This window comes from Triturus cristatus, chromosome 7 (genome assembly GCF_964204655.1).
Source record: "Triturus cristatus chromosome 7, aTriCri1.1, whole genome shotgun sequence".
Lineage (NCBI taxonomy): Eukaryota > Metazoa > Chordata > Amphibia > Caudata > Salamandridae > Triturus > Triturus cristatus.
Genome location: NC_140590.1, coordinates 628646474 through 628666818, shown reverse-complemented (window position 1 = coordinate 628666818; position 20345 = coordinate 628646474). Strand labels below are relative to the sequence as shown.

The 20345-nt window shown below is 48.3% G+C and overlaps 1 protein-coding gene across 4 annotated transcripts in view; it reads left to right on the top strand.

Annotated features, from left to right (window-relative positions):
• The window catches only part of TEX2 (testis expressed 2), a 672400-nt gene that overhangs the window by 100281 nt on the left and 551774 nt on the right, over window positions 1-20345 (top strand). The window lies entirely within an intron of this gene.

Below are 20345 nucleotides of genomic sequence, written 5' to 3'. Positions count from 1 at the left end.
GGCCATGGGCGGAGCAACGCGACCGCCTTTGGCTTATTGCATGCCGTCTTTCTGAAAAAGACGACCGCAAACACCAATACCGTGGACCAAAAGGAATCACACATGCACGAGCATGTGCAATTCCAAGGTCCATTTTGGAACCCTCCACAAAAGGACTCTCGCCTGCGCGAGCAGTGCTGCGCACTGCATCGCTAGGCGCGAGACCTAAAAACAGCATTGGAGATCCAGACATCAGTACAGTTGGGTAACTCGGGGCAGGGTTGCACGTTCATTACCATGTAGAGCACTTCTTTGTATCAACAATAATAATAATAATGTCATGCTTGTGAGAATGCAGTTGAGAGCGACAGTAAGTGTTTCTCAGCGGCCAACTAACATTTCTTATCCACTAATACTTCTTATTTCCTATCCTGCATTCATCTTTAGCCACACTCTGTTCACCTTTACCCACACTAGCAGGCTAGGAAGAACTGGGTATTGAAAAGCAGAAAATCATCTCACATCTTGTATTAACAACACACGTGTTAGAACCATAGTAGAGATAGTCAGTCTCTGAGAGGGTTCTGTTATAATGACCCAAAATAAAATTTACTGAGCGGAGGCTGCTGTAGAGAACCCATACCTTGCTGCTATTATGTGGCACAGGCTTTCCTTTCTAGAGATAGATCTTTTCATACACATTGCACAGAACATTACACACAAGTGCTTTTTCAAGGAATACTTTTCACTTTCCCTTCGGAATCCCCCTCCTCCTCTGAGGTGTTTGGTAGTCAAATACTGGACAGAAAAGCAGACCTACTGTAAATTTAACTTGGGTTCAAAGGTAAGAGAATGTGGAATCTGCATGGAAAAGGATCACCATTAATAGAGGGAGCTTCTGGCATACATAAAAGTAAAGAAGTCTTCGGTCAGAAAAATACCACCACAGGATGATACTCTTATATCAAAACATCATAGAGTTCATGGCACATGTTAGACCTGGCATCCTTGGCGTGGTTTCCCTGTCTTTTTCTCTCTACTTCCTGTATTTTTGACTCTATGCTGGACATCGTTTTTACTGGTTTGTGTACTCTAAGTACTTTACCACTGCTGATCAGTGCTAAAGTGCAAGTGATCCCTGTGTGTAATGGTGATTATGATTGGTTATCCATGATTGGCATATTTGATTTACTGGTAAGTCCCTAGTAAAGTGCTGTGTGTGTGCCCAGGGCCTGTAAATCAAATGTGATTGTGCCACCCACATGATCAGCCCTGAAAACATGTACCAGGCCTGCCACTGCAGTGTCTGTGAGTGCAGTTTAAACTGCTATGTAGACCTGGCAAGGGCACCCACTTACCAGGCCCAAGCCATCGCCTTTTTTTACATTTAAGGTTGGCCCAAGGTGGCCCGTAGGCAAGGTATAGTGTAGGTGAAAGGTAGGACATGAACTATGTGTTTTAAATGTCCCGATAGTGAAATACTGCCAATGTTGTTTTTCATTATTGCAAGGGCGGTACTCAAAGGTTATCATGGGAAGTGCCTTTTAACATCTGACAAGTGTAACTTTCAATTGGGAAAAGTTAGAGATTTGGAGTTTGGGTTCCTGGAACTCGGGATTCAAAAATATATCTTTCAGTGAAGGTGGTTTTTAAATTGTGTGTTTGAAAAGGCCACTTTTAGAAAGTGGACATTTTCTTGCTTTACCATCCTCTGCCTGCCTGTGAAATCAACTTCTGGTTTAGGATGACAGCTGGGTTGTTTGTGCATTCACGCTAAACAGCCACACAAAGGTAGCTGAGGTGTGCCCTGCTTATCCTGATGGCCCATCACCAGGATGATGGGTGTTCCTGAGCTAGAGTGGTGGGACGAGTTGTTACTGACACCTGAATAGGGCTGTGCCTGGCCTTTCACAAAGCTTGCTCCACCCCCTCTGCCGTGTGTTGGAGCCAAGGCAGGGCAGGATCTTGTGGACAACAAAGACTTTCCTTTGAAGTATGCCTACTTCAGAGGCCAAAAGGGGTATAAGTATTTGACCTATAACCCCACATCTTTAGAACACTTCTGGACAGAGGACTCTGCCAAGAAGAAGAGCTGCTGGGAGGAGTACTGCCCCTTTGCTCTGTGTTGCTTTGCTGGGTTGACCTGCAGTTGCTGCTTCTGTCTGTGGCAGTGAAAGAACTGGACTTTGCTTTCTTTTATCCTGCTTTCACCAAGGGCTTGTGTGTGCTTGTCTCCTGTTGGAAGTCTAAGGGCCATCAAAGATTTAATCTGCATTATATCTGAACTCCACTGTTAGGAGTTCCAACCTGCCAAGTGGTGCCAATTGGAGTTCTGGGCCCTTGGAGGTGGTTCTGCTGCTTCAAGACTTGAGAATCCACTTATCACCCTTTCCCGCTGCAAGCTTGCAGTGCAGTTGAAAAACCAACACATCGCTGCGGTGTGGCTGAAAAAACGATGCAGCGCCTGTTGGTATTCTAAAGAACCACCGCAGCCCGAGTCCAGAGCACCGAGTCTCCAATGTCCGAGACTCCTACTTCGAGGAAAGCCCTGCTGTGTGGCTGAAGGAATCGATGCATCACCTGTCTCCGGTTGTGGAAATCGATGCAGTGCCTGTTTTGCAGCCGCCTTGACCCCCAGCATCTGGATTTTCTCATGCATCGCACCTGTGCTCCAAGTTTCCAACGCACCGCCCTGCTGAAAGGAATTGCCTTTGGAAATTGACACATCGCTTCTCCTCGCAGTAAGGAATCCATGCAACACTTCTCCTGCGTGCAACAGAGCGGATGCCTCCATTCACTTAGGACTCTAGAACCAAAGCATCACTGTGTTTTACAATGCCTTTCAGATACACAATTAATAGGTCCAAATCCACAACGTACATCCTGAGCGGTCTGGCCCCAGACCTACCATCGGAGTGTGTGGCGGAGGTGGCAGCAGACCGCTTTCGATACCCCAGGATATACGCTACTGCAAACCCTGATCTCTTCTACACCCATAATCTTCAGGCCCCACTGACGCGGCTGCAGGGAGATGTCTGCTATTGGAGAACGCTGCCGCTCTCCTTGCCCGGGTGGGCAGCCCTATGTGAAATTATGGTGCGCCCATGATTCTTCTAAGCGTTACAAAATGCACTGTACCAGGTCCCGGGCTCCTATTTTAAAGCCATAGAAGGTGAGATCAGAGCATTACTGTTGGATGGAAAGCCCCGCGAATAACCACAGTAAAGTTGACACGTTGATGGTATAACGGAGGTACAGCACTACCTGCTATCCGGAAATATTACTGGGCTGCGCAACTGGCAGTCGTCCGACAGTGGGTACACAGACCCCAAGACGAACCAGAATATCGTATTGAAGAAATGTTCTCCCTCCAGGAGGATACATGCGTTCCTTGTATGCCAACCCTAGTCTCCACCTTACTGGGCCTACAGAACAGACAGTTTGTCTCTGGCACTCGGGTTCATAGAGAGCTAGGTTGGCAGGTCAAGATTACGCAAGCTACACTGCTATGGGACACAGAAAGGCTAGGTACGTTGGGTGGATGCCTGGGATTTGACAGATAGGATCTTATAGGCATCTGAAGAGTGGGAGATCTGTGGTCGAGGTGGAATGTGGTCCCTTTTCCCAATTTGCAGCAAGATTATAACCAGACACCAACATTCCTTAATCTGCATATAAGGCATGCCCTCCTTGCGGTCATCGCACGAGGAGACTAACTCATCGAGGCATCCCTATTAGAAGACCGATTACTAACGGATCATATGGACCCTAAGGCAATCTCCCTGACCTACTAAAAGCTTATTAATAATTCCCTGGATCCCCCTCCTCCTTTGAGAGCAATGCCAGACAGAAATGGGGGACATAGCAAACGAGGACTGGCCGGAAGCCCTGGCCTCTCTTAAGTAAGTGGCTTAATCAGCGAGACTGAGACCGATTCAACTCAGAATACTTCATAGATCGTTTCCCTCCTGCAGTAACCTGGCTAAGTTGGGCGAGGCTCGGACTCGAACTGCCATAGGCAGTGTGGCAGGGAGTGTACTTTCTATCACGTTATGGGAATGCCTAGCGGTGAGAGACTACTGGGAAGCCTTAATGCATTGCATGCACGAAATGTTGTGGTGGAAATGTTACCCTCACCTAAGTGGTATCTATTGAACATATGGGATGACTATTGCAAAACACAACATTGCCCGATTGTGGGGAGCACCCACAGCACCATCCCTTTGTGACTGGGAAAAGGATATGGACTGTGCATGGCCGAGAAAGTGTTCTACGAGAGTAGAGGTTGTCCCAGGAGATGGGAACAGGTATGGGGTAAATGGAGCGTCTACCGGGGAAGTCAGTGTATGGCCGACTCAATGGTACTGAGTAGTACTGCAGACCTGAGACTTGATAACTATGGTGCTCATGTTGATGGGATTGAGCGAGGGAGCCTTGCCTAATGGTGGAAATGTGAATCTCTATGTAATATACCCTGTTTCTATCCTTGGAAATCTTGGTGTATTTGCAGCTGAATGCTTTGTTGTGTCATAAATAAAAAAGAATTAAAAATTGTTTTTTTATATTTTTCTAAACTGGTGTGGTGTCCATTTGTAGTGTTTTTACTGTGTGTTTTATGTACAAATGCTTTACACATTGCGTCTGAGATCTGCCTGACTGCTCCTGCCAAGCTACCAAGGGGATAAACAGGGGTTATCTTGGGTTTGTAACTCCCTTACCCTGACTAGAAGGAAGGGTCCTTCTTAGGACAGGGTGCATACCACTGCCAACTAGGGACGCCCATTTCTAACAGCACAGTTCACAATAGCATGCAAAACATTTAGCCTCTACACATTTCCCTCTTCATGGCACAAGGAAAAACCACACGGAAATCAGATAATACAAAGCACACAGGTCTAAAGAAATGTAAATGTTACTCTCCTTTCCAAAATACAGACTTATGAGTTCTTCACATTCCCATCTATATTTCCTCTACTTCCATTTGCGCTTCTGAAATATATTATTTTTTACCATACTCCATGTTCGGTGAGCTGGCCTCAGATTTGGTTTGATTTTTTTTTTTCATGATCCCTCGATGACTGAGGCTTGCCTTTACCATTCTCACTTTGGTCAATTGTTCACCATTCTCGAGTTTCACTGCACATAAAAAATTATCCATCACTTGAAAAAGTTCTTTACAGCTAGATAAACCATTTTTGAACTTTCACACTTTTTAATTTCCATGCATTTCCTTGTTGAGATCTCATGGGATGCACCGCGTTCCTTTTTGTTTCTCTTTATATGCATTATGTCCACCCTACATGTTGGATTCCTGTACATATTTTTCTTCCTCGTCTCCATACTATGTTTCATGACCTCTTTTCCTGAAACAGTGTAAATGCTATTAGGTGTTAGAAAACCCCATTAAAACATATCCTTTCAGTATGTGTCTTCATCCATGATAATGGTACAACTTCAGAAATCACTGTGTTGACCCTTTCAACCAACCCATTCATTTTGTTCCTGAAAGGTTGAATTTCCATATTAATTATTCCATTCAAGCAAATACATTCCTGCATCTTAAATAATGTGTATTGTACTCTTATGTGAGGAGTAATTCAAAGAGTCTTTATCTTCCAAGTGCGATATACTGCTTGTAGAAGGAATATTTGTGAATGTTTATTCTACCCGCTTTGCAAATTAATCCGTGTGTATTAATGGGCACGCAGCCAGAACTTCAAATGGGCATAAAAGTTCATTGTTATCGTTGATTTGTTTTTAAGATGCTGCTTTTACCTGACTCATGCCATATACAAAAGACTTGTAGTATATTACCTGTCAGTCCTGCCAGGGTCTAAAATTCTTCAAGTATTACTTTTTGTAGAAAAATGACTTCTGTGCTAGGATTTACGTTGAAATCTCTAATAATTACAAATAAGTGCACTGTTTCTTTAATCCGAATTCCTCGCAGCAGTTTTGAGAGTTGAATTGTCCATTGTTATATTATGAAGGCATCTGAACATCCTGAGTTATTTAACTTTGAGTGATGGTGCAGTTCCTGTAGAGCTCAGCTGCACAGAACACCACTGTTGTTCCACTGAGCAGTACATCTCACATAACAGGATAATTCCAGAGAATTTCCTGCTCCAATCAGGTTTCACAGACCACCTTGGCCAATTTTGATGGGAAAACGTCATTTTTGTTTGTTAATGTCCAACAATCGCATGAGAAGAAGGGCATCAACTCTTCTCGTTCTCTTTCGGGGGTTATAGTTTAATCTAGGGACTGTAAAGCAACACAAACAGGTTACAACAGCAAATATGAACAAGCATTGGCATAGCCAATAGGTCTCGCCTTTGGGACTTTATAAGTGTTTAGCCATGCAACAGTTGCATAACTAAACACCTATAAGGTCCCAAAAGCGAGACCTATTGGCTATGCCAATGCCTATTTTAACTGCTGCAATCTATTGAAGCCTCACGGTGAACATCAACGGGAGGGACGTGTGGCTGCGAAAGTGATCGCGATCAAACATCAAAGCGGCCGTGAAAGTAATCGAGGTAAAGCGTGACGCCCGCGCACATGCACTGTAGCTCTAGGCTGGCCTGGTAGCGCTTTTTGGAGCCCTCACAAAATGTCTTGCCAGACCAGCGCATGCGCTGGGTCAGGCGAGACCTAAAAATGGAGGATGATTTTCTCCTGCATTCTCTCTTCTCTTCCTTCCTTTATCATTCTTTCTTGTTAATCAAATGTTGTCTTGCCCTGGTGGGTTCAAAATATTGTGCCAAACATTGTATGATAACCATAAGACAACGGTTGAAGAAACTGGAGTATAAGTATTATTTTTTACTACATTACGCAGGTGAGACACACCTGAGACTAATAAATGACTGCTTATGGGGCATAAGAAACTGCATGTTTTGTGGCATCAAGTTATTTCATGATCCTGAAATGGAATCAATGAGACATGGACCGTTTAAAGTTTTTCAAAAAAAGGGATATGTTTTAAACAAAGATGTACATCTTGTATGAATTGACAATACATTTGAAATTGAAGAAATTATTTTTAAGTAGTACTACAGTAATTAGTATAGTTTTTAACAAATATTTGTTTATATGTATTATTCACTCCCCTGACGAAGTTCCAGAAAGCAGTTGCCACTGTTCCTTTCATGTGATTGTTGATTGTTGAAGAATAGGAAAGAAGTGAGTTTCCGCTGTCAAAATTGGCCATGGTCATTTGTGAAGCCCAGTTGAAGGTGGACATTCACTCGAATAGGAACAATGAAGAGTGCATTCCTATTGTCTCGTAGTTATTTTAACATTGTATCTGACGTATTACATAATGTTGAATTAAATAGTGTTCCATAAGTCTGTGCATGAGAAATTGCTTCCATTGCAGTTCCTACGAATCGATCTCCCACAAAGTATTGTCTCCACTGCAGTTGCTATGACTCAATCGACATAATTTAATCTTTTGGTCTGTTTTGGCCAGCCCACAGTTGTTCGGAATTTAATTGTTTTTTTTTTTAGAACAGAGTTTGCCTTTAATCATATAGACCACATCATTGTAAATATGTAACCTTCCCAGATAGCTTAAACAAGTTGTGGCCTGCTCTCTGGTGCGAGTGGAGCATTCGATCAGCTTTTCAATTACTTTGCCCGCACCATACTATGCACTATACTATGAAATAGGTCCTTCACCTAATACTTTCAACACGAAGACATACATTGCCAGAAAGCATGTCCCTTCTAGACTGTCGGTCCAGATTTTGACATTTTCTTCAAGGCTGTGTAGTGTGATGACAATAATTGCCTGAGATAATGCAAAAAGTACATAGACAAAAAACATATTGACTGCAGCTAAGTAATACATCTGAAAGAAACACGTTAGTTAGATTCCTCACCTTAGAATATCCCCAGGCGTCAGACTGGATCCGGAAGATTTTTGTAGCAATACCCCTTGCGCGTCGCTAGGCGTCGTCTGTGGCTCCGCGTCCGTCGTTGGCGTCGTGCGCCGGAATGACGTCATCGGAGTACTTAGACGCCGCCCTCGCGCGCTGACGTCCGTTTCTCGACTCTGGTGCCGGTAGGATGCCTGGTTTCAAGGCCTGCGACGACTGTCACCGACTGATGTCGGTGACCGATCATCACCGCCGGTGCCTGTACTGCTTGGGCCTCGACCACGACGCGGAGTCGTGCTCCGATTGTATGGCCCTGACCTCGAAAGCTAGGCGGGAGCGTCCCGCAAGCTTCTCGAGCTTCGCCACTCGGCTCCGCGCCCCTCTCAATCCCGGTCCAGGAGGAGGTCCAAGGATCGGTCGCGGAGCCGCACTCGACATCATCGCTCGTCTGGCTCGAAGTCTTCGGGTAAGTCGAAGCGCTCCAAGAAGTCCAAGAGGCGACACCGCTCTTCGGACTCCCCTCGCCGGTCACACGACTCGGCCGAGGGTCAGGGTGGTTCCACCCCCGCGGCTCTGCCGGAGCCGCAGGCGCCGCGCTCGTCCCCATACCCGCCGGTCCCTGGGACTAACGCGATGCCGGCGGAGGTCAGTGCCTTCCTCTCGGCCATGAGGAGCCTGGCCCCGCCGTCGACGCCCGCTGGCGTGCCTTCGGGCCCCGCGGACTCGACTGGGCGACCTTGCGCGCCGGCGGCTCCGGCCCCGGCGCCGCAGGACCCCGAGGGGCCTGAGCCTGGGCCCCCGTCGACGCCGGTCGAACTCGTCACGCCTCCTCCGCCGGCGTCGACACCGGTGCCACCTCCGACGCCGACTCCGGTCGACGCCGATCCCCGGTTCAGCCCCTGTCCGGTCCCGACGCCGATGCGACGCCGCATCCGACGCCGCTAGAGACACATTTTGTCTATCGACCGGCTCCGATCATTCCTCCTGTTTACCAGGAATCGGATGACGGGGGCGACTGGGAGGGGTCTGTGGACCCTTTGGCCCTTCAGGGCCAACTTGCACAGGACTGGGCAGATGAACTGGGGGAGGCCAGTGGTTTGGATACCTCACCGGACACTGGATTCATCTCTCCTCCGACTGTGGCTTCGGAGGAGGGTGCAGCTTTTTCTGTGGTGCTGCGCAAGGCGGCCGCGGCCCTTGGGCTTGAGCTGCCTGCCGTGGCTGTGAGGACTAACATCCTCACTGAGGTGCTTCAGTCTGCCGCATGCTCCACTGAGCCTCTGCTGCAATTCAATGAGGCCCTCATTGACGTTCTGCAGGGCACCTGGTCCAAGCCCTCCACAGTCCCTCCTGTGGATTGGAACGTTGCCAGGCGCCACCGCCCTGCTCCGGGCGACCCCAGTTTTCTGTCCCAACACCCCACCCACGAGAGTCTGGTTATCCAGGCCTCTACCTCCCAATCCTCCTTCCTGTCCGCTCCACCGGACCGGGATTCCAAGAGACTGGAACAGTTCGGTAAAAAGCTGTTCTCCTCGCTCAGTTTGGGCCTGCGGTCTTTGAACACCGCCTGTCTCTTGGACCGTTATTCCCACTCTCTGTGGCATACGGTGGAGGACGTGCTGCCCCTGTGCCCGGAGGAGGCCCGGGCACGGCTTTCCTCGGCTCTGGCCGATGGGAGAGATGCAGCGCGCCATGCCATCCGATGTGGACTCGACACTACGGACTCGCTGGGTAGGGCGATTTCTACCACGGTGGCGCTTCGACGTCACGCCTGGCTGCGGTCCACGTCCTTTTCAGGGGATGTCCAGAGCACTCTCATGGATATGCCTTTTGATGGCGCTCGCCTTTTTGGTGAGAAAGCGGACAGTGCGCTGGCTCGCTTCAAGGACTCCCGGGCTACGGCCAAGTCCTTGGGCCTCTCGGCTCCGCGGCCACAAACTTCCGCTTTTCGCTCCTTTCGTGGCCAAGGAAGGGGCACCTCCTCACCTCTGCCTAGCCGCAGAACCAGCCTGCACGCGGTCGCGGACGTGGTTTCCGCCGAGGCGGTACTGGAGGACAACGCGGTCAGTCCACATCCACCCCGGCAGCATCCGCCTCAAAGCCTTCCTAGTCCGAGCTTTCAGGCCCATTCCTCTCCAGTGGGGGGGCGGGTTCGCCATCACCTGCTCCACTGGCGTACCATTACTTCGGACAGGTGGGTGCTGCAAATCGTCCGAAGGGGCTACTCCCTCCCCTTCGAGACGACCTCTCCAGCCATGCCACCACAGCACCACCGTATCTCGGAGGATCATTTGAATCTTCTGCGAGAGGAAGTTTCGGCCCTCTTGCCCAAAGAGGCTGTCGAGCGCGTTCCGAGCCCAGAAGTAGGTCGTGGTTGTTATTCCCACTACTTTCTGGTACCCAAGAAGGGCAAAGGGGGCCTACGCCCTATCTTGGACCTTGGGAACATCAATGCCTTCCTCCGGAAGGAACGGTTCAAAATGTTGACTTTGGCTCAGGTTCTAGCTGCCCTAGACCCTGGAGACTGGATGGTAGCGTTGGACTTGCAGGACGCATATTTCCACATCCCCGTCCTGCCGGCCCACCGGCGTTACCTGCGGTTCACGGTGGGTCAGGAGCACTTTCAGTTCACCGTGCTCCCCTTCGGCCTTACCAGTGCCCCTCGGGTGTTCACGAAAGTGATGGCGGTGGTCGCAGCTCATCTGCGCAGATTAGGGGTTCCAGTCTTCCCCTATCTCGACGACTGGTTGTTGAAGGCGGGCTTGCCCCAGGCAGTCGTCTCCCACCTCCGGACTACGGCGAATCTCCTGCATTTGCTGGGGTTTTCCATCAACGTGCCGAAGTCACACCTGAGCCCCTCTCAGAAGCTCCTTTTCATCGGAGCGGTTCTCGATTCGGCGCAGTTCCGGGTTCATCCACCGGAACAGCGGGTCCGGGATATACAGGCCCTGATTCCCATCTTTCGGCCTCTATCCTGGGTTTCGGTCAGGCTAGTGTTGCGGCTTCTGGGGCTGATGGCCTCCTGCATCCTACTAGTGCATCACGCCAGGCGGCGCATGCGGGCTCTGCAGTGGGACCTGAAGTTTCAGTGGGCCCAGCATCACGGCAACCTGTCCGACCAGGTCTTGATCTCGGAGGGCACTGCACAGCAGTTGCAGTGGTGGCTCACGGACCGCGATTGGGTCACAGGCAAGAGCCTCTCCCTACCCCTACCGGAGCATGTCGTAGTGACGGATGCGTCCCTCCTGGGATGGGGTGGCCATATGGGAGTGGCGGAGATCAGAGGCCTCTGGTCTCAGGCGGAGTCTCGCCTCCCCTTCAACTTGTTGGAGCTGAGAGCGATCCGACTTGCACTGAAAGCCTTCCTTCCCTCTGTCCGGGGAAGTGTCAGCAGGTGTTCACGGACAACACCACCGCCATGTGGTATTGCAACAAACAGGGCGGGGTGAGGTCGTGGACCCTTTGTCAAGAGGCTCTGCACCTCTGGACATGGCTGGAACGTCAGGGCATCACCCTGGTGGTTCAACATCTGGCGGGCTCTCTGAACGCCAGATCAGACTAGCTCAGCCGCCGGTGCATGATGGATCACGAATGGCGTCTGAACTCCGAGGTGGCGCAAGGTCTCTTTCAGCAGTGGGGAGAGCCTTGGTTAGATCTATTCGCCACCGACGAGAACGCGCAATGTCAGCAGTTCTGCGCGTTGGAATTTCCAAGGCGGCACTCGCTCGGCGACGCTTTTCGTCGCGAGTGGAGTTGCGGTCTGTTGTACGCCTTTCCGCCTATACCACTTCTGCCCAGAGTCCTGATGAAGATCAGGCGCGACCGGGCCCAAGTCATCTTGGTGGCTCCGGATTGGGCACGAAGGTACTGGTATCCCGAGCTACTCAGTATGTTGACCGATCCTCCGATATGTCTGCCCCTTCGGGAGGATCTTCTGTCGCAGCAGCAGGGGACGGTCCTCCACCCGAACCTGTCCAGCCTCCACCTCCATGCGTGGAGATTGAGCGGCGGCAGTTGATGCCCTTTGACTTGCCTCCTGAAGTCTGTGATATCATTCTGGCAGCCAGGCGTCCCTCCACAAAGACGGTATACGCCTGCCGGTGGAACACATTTGTGGCATGGTGCACAGCAAAGGCTGTGGATCTCCTTTCCGCCCCTCTTTCTGAGGTTCTCCTCTTTCTTCTTTCTTTGGCCCAGCAGGGCTCTGCCCTGGGCACCTTGAAAGGTTATCTTGCTGCCATTTCTGCCTTCTTACGGCTTCCTGATCAGCCCTCTCTTTTCAAGTCCCCTGTAGTGTCACGCTTTCTTAAAGGCATTACTTACACGTTCCCTCCTGTCCCTTTCGTAATGCCTCAGTGGGACTTGAATCTTGTCCTAACATTTCTGATGTGCGCCCCCTTTGAGCCTCTTCACAATTGTCCTCTTCGTCATCTGACTCATAAGACTGCTTTCCTGGTAGCCATCACCTCGGCTAGACGGGTGAGTGAGCTCCAGGCTCTATCGTCCAAGCCTCCTTTTCTATCTGTTCATCCGGACAAGGTTGTCCTTCGGCCTCGTCCTTCCTTTCTACCGAAAGTGGTGACCCCCTTTCATCTTGGGCAATCTGTCACCTTGCCCACCTTCTTTCTGCCTCGGCATCCTTCCAAACAGGAAGAGCGGCTCCACCGTCTGGACCCAAAACGTGCGCTCTCCTTTTATTTGGACCGCATGAAACAGTTCCGGGTGGACGACCAGCTTTTCGTTGGCTACGTGGGTGCTAAGAAGGGAAAAGCTGTGCACAAACGGACCATCTCACGATGGGTCGTTTTGTGTATAAAAACCTGTTACTCCTTGGCAAAAAAGGACCCTCCTGTTGGGCTGCGAGCCCATTCTACTCGGGCCACAGCGGCTACTACTGCTTTGGGACGGGGAGTCCCTTTGAGGACATCTGTCAGGCGGCATGGGGGCTTCGCTGCACACGTTTGCCAGGCACTATTGCCTAGACAGCCAAGTCCGGAGGGATGGCTTCTTTGGCCGTTCTGTCCTCCAGGACTTTCTGGTGTGATCTTGGTTCGCAGACCCACCACCGGGGTTGGTATTGCTTGGGTATCTATTCTAAGGTGAGGAATCTAACTAACGTGTTTCTTTCAGATGAACAAGTTACTAACCTTCGGTAACGATGTATCTGTAAGAAACATTAGTTAGTTAGTTAGATTCCTCACCGACCCACCCATCCTCCCCGTTCTGCGAACTGACATCTAGGGTTAAGGCTAACCTTTTCAGGGCCCTAGACCTAGAAAGCTATGTACAAGAACTGACGTCAGCGCGCGAGGGCGACGTCTAAGTACTCCGACGTAATTCCGGCGCACGACGCCAACGACGGGCGCGGAACCGCAGACGACGCCTAGCGACGCGCAAGGGGTATTGCTACAAAAATCTTCCAGATCCAGTCTGACGCCTGGGGATATTCTAAGGTGAGGAATCTAACTAACTAATGTTTCTTACAGATACATCGTTACCGAAGGTAAGTAACTTGTTCTTCACTTCTTAATTGATATTGAAGGCCAAGAACTGTCTGGTTCTCACACCCTGGAACCTGTACGGAACTTAACTGTGCGGTAATCGCAAGGCCATATAGTAGATTTAAATTAAGATACGTTTGCATTTCCCCATAGTGTCGAAACACCTGGAAGTGTTCGACGTTAAGGTGCAGCTTTAGAAATTAAGTCTAACCTGGCGTTTTTTGTTTTTTTTTCTTTGCAGAATATTCATTGTACATCCTGTTCTTCTTGCAGTGTCACATTATCCGCCTGACTTGAATCGAAATTATATGTAATAGTTGCTCATTTTTAAACCAGCATTAAAGGAGGCGGAATGACGCATTTAAGCAAATGTATTATTAAATTGTTTTGTTACAGCAGATTGTGCTGAACGCACATGAAAGAGCAAATGCATTTACCACATGCTCTTCGAATCCCGCTGCAAGGTCGGTGATAGTCCTGTCCTTTCTACAGGTCAAGGTATTACTCCGCTCAGCAAGGGGACTCTTTTTCAGACTGTTAAAGTGCTGTTTGTTTGGTTCACTTCGAAAGTTCATATAGCTGGATGTGACAAAAAGAAGTAAAGGGTGCTTTCCCATTGTTTCGAGCTTCCTCACAGCAAGACTTGCTCCCGGTAAGAATCACTCCTAGTTAGACTTCCCAACAAGTCAGTGAAAACAGGTTCCGGTCGGGCTCAGAAGATAAGGAAAAAGGTTATATCTCGGACTATGTAAGGGCACGTTGTGCTGCAGTCTGCCTTGTGTTGGATCCCTCCTTGTTGCTATTGTCAGTCTCATGCAGTACTGAATGGCTTCAGTGGCGGTGCGTCCATTAGGGCGCTGGGGCGTTGACCCCCAATTATCTCCCGTGTCCCGGCCGCGTCCTACTCCCGAGGCACTGGAGGCAGTCATTTACAGTTTTTTAGCAGACAGGCAGGGAGAGGGGCGGGGCAGCCAGCAGGTTGACTCCGGCGTCATGCTGACTTACATTGTCAGACTCAGCACTGCAGGAGGCCAAGGGGTAGTCGAGCGGAGAGCGCACAACTCACAAATGCGCATGTTGGGTTTGGGTTGGAGAATTTTTCCGACCAGCCCAGTCATGCGCATTAGTGTTTGCTCTGGCTGGCGGCTGCACATTAGGAGAGCGAGGGTTGATCAACGCCTCAGCCCTCGGTCTCCTAATGGGCGGCGAGTATCCCTGCTAAGCCAATCCTGGCACTGCTGGAGCAGCGTCTGTATTGGCTGATAGGGGTTTCCACACTGCGCCACCCATGTGTTACAGGCACTGGGACTCTGGATAGGGTGTTCTAAGCTGCAGATTGAGGGGCACTGGATCACTGCACGGCACTAGAGTGAGTGGCCTCTGGTCAGCAACATCACTGGAGGTACACTGACTCAGAGATGCGTGCTCTCACACCCGATTGGGCACAGTGATCACAAGCGTCTGAGCCCCCGGCACACCACTGGAGTCGGACGTCGTGAGAGGCCCCAGAGGACAGCATGGGAGAGAGTCGTCGCAAACAGGGCGCCGTGCCAGTCACCGGGTCACCAGGGCCAGTTGTGCAAGAATCAGTGTGACCCCGACCGAATCATGCTCACCCTGGACCACATACAGTAAGAATCTGCTTGTTACAGTCACAACAGTGCTCGCAATTACACTACTATTAGCAGCAGTAATATGCCGTTAATAATGAGATTGTGTGCAGTGCTCCATAACTCACGTCTCCGGTTTTATAGCGCTGTAAATAGAATTATGGTGAAAAGAGCACATGAGAGTCCAGGGGCCGAGATCTGAAGGGGGTGTAGGGCGCAGGAGATGTACAGCGTGTGTGAGTGAACGTGTGAAGTACATGTGTTCAGTTGGCGACGGAAGTGTAGATGTGCAGGGGTACAGGAGTGCAGTGAAGGTGTGTGCTTCTAGGAGTGCAGAAGAGGTGTGCGTGTACATCTTGGTACAGGGGTGCCGGGGAGGGACCCCCCCCCCCCACCTCCTTTTGTAGTCAGGCTCGGTCGCTTCACTTGCTCGCTAATTACATTAGGTTGCAACCTTTTTCGCCTTACCGATTTCAAAACAAACCAGTCGCCACTGTCTCTTTCTTAATCCCACACTTTCCACTTCCCACTCCCATCCTGTTCCATGATTCTCAGCATGTGCTCTGTTTGCTGCGCGTTTTCACCTCATTATGGAAACTGATATTACTTGAGAAATACTTACTTTGAACTTGTGAAATCAGTGACGCTAGTGGAGAGCACCTTTATTGGTTACAAAAATGTGTTATAAAGCTCCTGCTCAATGAACAACCATCCATTAATGGAACTGCAAAATCTGTTGCCTGTCGCCTCTGCACTCCCAGTAAGTTTTCAGATAAGAAACTGTCATTTAGAATATATATACATATATAGTGTGTGTGTGTATGTGTGTATATGTGTATGTGTATATATATATATATATATATATATATGTTAGGTTTCATACTGAGCCAGATGAGCAGATTGTTCGGAAATGCAATACACACACTCAGAGGTGCCCATTTGAGTGACAGCAAAGAACATGTGATCTTTTTTATCCTTTAGAGTCCATTATTGTGTGTAAATTACCTATTCTGAAAAAACATTTAATTATAAGACAAATATTTTACGACATCTTGACAGTAGCGGGGAACTGAGGCGAGCAGAATCTTCACCACTCTGGAACAGTCGGGGAATGAGAGGTGGAATATAAATTGGTCTAATATAAACACGGAATTATAAAAGGCATAAACCAAATTGGGCAGTTTTTAAAAAGGAAATCACTAACAAACTACCATTGACTCTTGATGTACCAATAATAATGGATGAAAAAATTATTTTTCATTATTTCTAAGCTTTGTGCGCAGAGTTCTCCATTTAAGTTGTGGGTTCCCACAGGTGTCCGTGGGAAGGAAACTAATCCTGTGCAATGGAAAGGAGACAGCTATGCAGACATCAGTAGTTGGACAAATGAATTAAAAAAAACTAGCCGCCTTGGAAGGAATAGCTTTTACAGCAAGAAACAAACTTTTTTTCAGTATTGTCTAGGGAAACTTAATTATTCCTTGGCTTATATTCATAAACCCCCCTGAGAAGATGGTACAAATAGGGCACTGACATTAGATGTCGGGTCCTACTTGAACTTTGTCATCGGAAGTTTGTAGAATGTATTGGAACTCTATTGTCTGTTTATATTTTTGTATATACATATGTTGTTTATCCTGTCAAAAGCTCAATTAAAATTATAATAAAGATTACATAAAGAAAAAGCCTAGGTAACTAGTGGGCCCCTTGTTGTCAAGTCCTAATTGTAAATGTGATCGTCTGGAATGCGAAAGTTAAATTGTGTCACTCCCTTCCTTGATATCCAATTTCTAGCAAATCTGACCCTGTGTATTTTTCCAGATGTGAAACAAGGTAGCCAATGATGAGAATATACCCTATTGTGAAGGAGAACATTGACATTTAATGACTGACAGATTCAAGCATTTCAATCAGTATGAATAATGGATTCTGAGACATATTATCAAAGCTTTGTGTTCTCTGAAGACACCTAGTATTATTTTTATTATCTGGGCTACTTTGATTTCTGAAATTCTTACACTAATTTAGTACACATTGATGCAGTAGGACATTAATCCGATTTAAACTAAGCTTTTGACAGAAAGATTCATTGAATTGAGAAATGCAGACCACAATGGAGTGCACTACAATCCATTATCACCTCTTGGCAGCCTGTTTTGGGCACATGCAGGATGGCATTCCAGAGCAATGAGGAGAAGGGCGAGAAAAGTGTTTGGAGCAGAATCAAACCATGTTTACAGAGGCTTCTCTGTTCCTCGTGAATGCATCCCAAAGAGAAGCAGGAGAACAAAAACAAAACCTAAAGGGCAAGAATTTTTTTAACACCCTGTAGGCATCGGTGAGAGAGTGAGCTTGTGAGGAAGAACCCAGTCAAGAGTCCACGCTGATAAATTGAGAGAAGTTGTTAGTAGTCTTTCTGCAACACCTCCACAAAGCCACCCATGACATGGACACAAGATCACAGCAGTGGAGAACTGGAGAAGCAGAAAGCTAGGAAAAAAGAGATTATCAGAGCCCCAGGAAGGAGGGGTATTGTGGCTGGGAACCTCCTTTTCGGATGATGGTGAAAGGTAAAATTCCTCCACGTTATAACAGTGCTTAATCACATCCATCATGAAGATTGAGTCCAAGCTTTAAAGTATAGAAAATGAGTACAGCTGTCCAACACCCACAGATAAGTTTTCTGGTGATTGATGAAAGAAAAAAAGACATCTTAACATTTTGATTAGGGACGATGTTCCATCAGCTAAACTGAGAAGGATTTTCCCACTTCCCACAGGGGAAGTCTACAGTACAAGCAGTACTTAATTTGAGCAGGTGTTGGCCGGTACCCAATTCTCAAAACCAATATTTATGTAAGTCCACCACCTGGTGGCACTGATTTGTTTTGGGGGGGAGGTGTGTACGCCAAAGTGTTAAGCAATTCATTTATATTGAAAATTATCAATGCCAGCACGTCCAGGTCATTCGTGCAGCTTTGGGCGGCCTGAAATAGTTCATATTGTTACAATTGTAGGGGTCTGATAATTAGTGGTAGTGTTGGTACTGGCGTTTGGCAGCTCCTGCAAGGGCAATGGTGGTCCAAGCTGCAGTGGTTTCCTTAAAAATATCGTGGGCTCTGGCGCTTACTTTTTATAAATTAAGTACTGAATAGATTTAAATGAGATGGCATTGTAATTTCAGCTCTGAGAAGAGTGCCAGTAAAAGAAATGACCTTCAAATAAGTTGTGGAGATAAAGTACATACAGTACAAAGGGTGTGAAGAAGTTAATGTTCCTAAACTATCATCACGAGATACAGGAAGACATAAAGCAATAAACATCAGTTGAGCATAGAATCCTTGTCTGTCAACTGGCTAACTACAATTCAGAAAGGAATGGAGCATGCCTATCTTCAGGTGGAGCCTGTCCAGTTTAAGCAAATGCAAAAATGAGGAAAATAAATGATTAGCTTGTGATTTCTTTCGCTCTTCTCCTCCGCCCCCACTCCCATGTGTGACAGCTGCTGTTTAATTGCAGTAGGAGAGTTAGCCATGTTTACCCAGGCTCAGGTGATGTCTGATACCGTGTTTTATTATTTTGGAGCTTAGGAGGGAGGATAGTTAAGGCCCTTAGACCGTAAAATAAGACAAATTATATGTCAGGACCGAAGGCGAGGATTATGCAGCACTTTCTTCATTTTTTTTTTTATTTTATTACAGCAGCCAAGTAAAAACAAAACAAGACTTCATTTCCTATAACACCATGGGAAAAAGTCAAACAGCAACAATCACTGTCCAATCAGCAGTCCAGGGTCCCCTTGATAGTCACTTGTCTCTGCTGGCACCTCCTCTTTCTATAATGCTCCAGCATCTAGATAAGTGCCTCTGGCCATTGGGCCCTTATATTTTGCTCATTTATGTGCTTACTATTTTGTGGCATTACTGTAGCGCTCACGCGGTTTGTTGATTGCACCTGTTTCTCTCCTCAGCGTGGCCATGCAAACGCTTGTTGCTCCTCCGCGACTGCTTTTTCACTTCAGAACTTGCACTGCGGCGCTCGGGGGGGGGCAAACGCGGTGTGGTCCGCTGACCACCAATTGGTGCAGCTTTCATCACGCTTCAAGTGTGTCTTATTGGCAGGTCTCCTGGTCCGGCACGCTCATTCCAAGGTAACTGATCGGAATTGGACAGCTCGGCTGGCCAGAAGCCTTCATAGTAGCCTGTGTACCTCATTTAAGGCCCTGCTACAGTTCTCTTTGTGCCCTTCACCTGGAGCATTGCGCCCCGTACAGGGGTCTGTACAGGTACCTGTGCATAGCACTGTAACAGGCTACATAAAGCCGTTTTGGACTCCAGCCCAGGTGTAGAATTACCCCAGTATACCATTAGGGTGCTGTTGTGTCCTGCAAAGTTCCTCTTTCATTAGCCCCCTGTGGCTGTCTAATTCTAGCTCGGAGACCCCCACCTGCTTCAATCTCCTTCTGTATCTGTTACCCCAGTATATAACTATTGACACTAGTAACCACAGTAAGTGCTTTCCCAGGATGAGTGACTTTGAGAAAACCTATATTGAGAAAGAAGGCATGACTTACCATCCCAAAGACGATAACTTTTGCGAGGTCATAGATGCCTCTATTCTGAAGGCGGTCCCACAGGCGGTGGCTTCCCTGTGGTAGAAACTTTTGCAGTACGCAGAGCACTTATTTAAACCTCTCCCCAGGAGGGAAGACCGTTTGGGGCTCACGTCCCTTCTACCTCCAGGGATGCCCACCTTTCCTGCACCGACCCTAAGCGTAAAAGGGATTCCAACCCCAATGTTAACATCAACGCATTTAAACATCTTAAAAGGGCCTTCAAGGACCACGCTCACCCTCTATGATTGGGCCAGCAGGTGCCCGGCCCTTCTTGACCTCCACCCTCAGAGGGGCTACTTCCATTACCAGCCCACTCACTCGCCAATAGAACACAGATCCCCCTTCGGACTCTGACCTGGAGCCAGAGTCGGGGTCTCTCTCCTGGCGCCCCTTTCCCCAACAATCCCATACCAATACATCACTTGGTGCTACCGTTCAGGGGGCCTCAGATATGCTGAACCCAGAGAAATTGCTCGATCTATGCTCCACCGAGTGGTTCCCGGCAGACAAAGTTGTGACTTATGTTGCAGAACAACTATGTTACCTTTAGATAAGAGGTAAGGATCTTCCTCCGGGCAGAATGCCTCCGCCCGTCTCTGCGTGATAATGTGGCGGTGACTCCGGAGATAGACTAACACATGGCCACCATCTTGGGAACATTTATGTATGATCTCAAAAAAGGGATAAACCTATCCTGACTGGCCTGCCAGGATAAGCTTCTGGACGTTGCAGGCCTGCTAACCTGCATCCTGGATATG